Raw genomic sequence first — 2,277 nt, 5'->3', positions numbered from 1 at the left:
ACGTCCGAATACACGCTCCACTACATCAACAGACTGCTCATGCTGATCGCCATCCAGGGCGTCCGTTCCTCCCACACGTCTGAATGGCGTACCACACTGCAATCCAGCTCCTAAAGGGAGACGACACGTAGCTGCGTCCACAATATTTGGACTGTATGGTCCGCCGTTGCTAGGCGCAGTCGTCGTACGGTCACACATGTGCCACGATGTATCATTCAGTACATACGGACCAATGTGCAGCACAGTTTGTGGGTTTTGCGTACATCCGCGGACAGGTGACAGGCCGTACCACAACGTAGGCTGAGTACGTCGGCATGCGAAGGGCATTGAACATGCAAACTTCTCAACGACCAGCTTGCGAAGGCAGGGGGGAAGGGGGGGGGCATGTACGTCCTGCTGCTATCCACATTACAGTGTATAGCAGGAGCATGTGGAAAGTCAGCAACACTTGCAAGGTGTATAACATGACGCGATACACAGGGGACCGGGCAGTGCGAATAGCGAACTATATTGCGAGGGTTGCGGTTAGGCAACACTACACTAATTTAACGAGTTGCATAACAATTACAGAGCAGGTTCAGCGACAACGTGCGTCAGGTTAAGGCGCAATATAGGTTAGGTTGAGGCGCAATATGGGTTACGTTAAGGCACAAATTAGGTTACGTTAAGGCACAAATTAGGTTACGTTAAGGCACAAATTGGGTTACGTTAAGGCACAAATTGGGTTACGTTAAGGCACAAATTGGGTTACGTTAAGGCACAACATGGGTTACGTTAAGGCACAACATGGGTTACGTTAAGGCACAACATGGGTTACGTTAAGGCACAACATGGGTTACGTTAAGGCACAACATGGGTTACGTTAAGGCACAACATGGGTTACGTTAAGGCACAACATGGGTTACGTTAAGGCACAACATGGGTTACGTTAAGGCACAACATGGGTTACGTTAAGGCACAACATGGGTTACGTTAAGGCACAACATGGGTTACGTTAAGGCACAACATGGGTTAGGTTAAGGCACAACATGGGTTAGGTTAAGGCACAACATGGGTTAGGTTAAGGCACAACATGGGTTAGGTTAAGGCACAACGTAAGTTAGGTTAAGGCACAACGTAAGTTAGGTTAAGGCACAACGTAAGTTAGGTTAAGGCACAACGTAGGTTAGGTTAAGGCACAACGTAGGTTAGGTTAAGGCACAACGTAGGTTAGGTTAAGGCACAACGTAGGTTAGGTTAAGGCACAACGTAGGTTAGGTTAAGGCACAACGTAGGTTAGGTTAAGGCACAACGTAGGTTAGGTTAAGGCACAACGTAGGTTAGGTTAAGGCACAACGTAGGTTAGGTTAAGGCACAACGTAGGTTAGGTTAAGGCACAACGTAGGTTAGGTTAAGGCACAACGTAGGTTAGGTTAAGGCACAACGTAGGTTAGGTTAAGGCACAACGTAGGTTAGGTTAAGGCACAACGTAGGTTAGGTTAAGGCACAACGTAGGTTAGGTTAAGGCACAACGTAGGTTAGGTTAAGGCACAACGTAGGTTAGGTTAAGGCACAACGTAGGTTAGGTTAAGGCACAACGTAGGTTAGGTTAAGGCACAACGTAGGTTAGGTTAAGGCACAACGTAGGTTAGGTTAAGGCACAACGTAGGTTAGGTTAAGGCACAACGTAGGTTAGGTTAAGGCACAACGTAGGTTAGGTTAAGGCACAACGTAGGTTAGGTTAAGGCACAACGTAGGTTAGGTTAAGGCACAACGTAGGTTAGGTTAAGGCACAACGTAGGTTAGGTTAAGGCACAACGTAGGTTAGGTTAAGGCACAACGTAGGTTAGGTTAAGGCACAACGTAGGTTAGGTTAAGGCACAACGTAGGTTAGGTTAAGGCACAACGTAGGTTAGGTTAAGGTACAACATAGGTTAGGTTAAGGTACAACATAGGTTAGGTTAAGGTACAACGTAGGTTAGGTTAAGGCGCAATGTCGGTTAGGTTAAGGTACGATATAGCTTAGGTTAAGGTACACATTGTTGTAGGGAAAGGTGTATTTGGGGGGGGGGGCGGCGGCAGGTTCGTTGATAGTGATTATCGTAAGTGCATGCCTGCGGGATCATCCGATTTGTCACGTCAGGATGCACTTGTGGCTCATGACAGGCGGCGCTCCGATTCCAAGGTTGTGGCAGATCTGTGTCTTTCATTCCTGCCATTGTTTGTGTACTGTGACAGGAGGCAGTATGGTGATGTTGGGTGCACCCCTGTGTAGGACATGTGTGGGTGTTCGTGGCT

The sequence above is a fragment of the Schistocerca serialis genome, unplaced genomic scaffold (assembly GCF_023864345.2).
Source record: "Schistocerca serialis cubense isolate TAMUIC-IGC-003099 unplaced genomic scaffold, iqSchSeri2.2 HiC_scaffold_1217, whole genome shotgun sequence".
NCBI lineage: Eukaryota > Metazoa > Arthropoda > Insecta > Orthoptera > Acrididae > Schistocerca > Schistocerca serialis.
The sequence above is the reverse complement of the archived record's forward strand: the minus strand, read 5'-3'. Positions refer to the sequence as shown.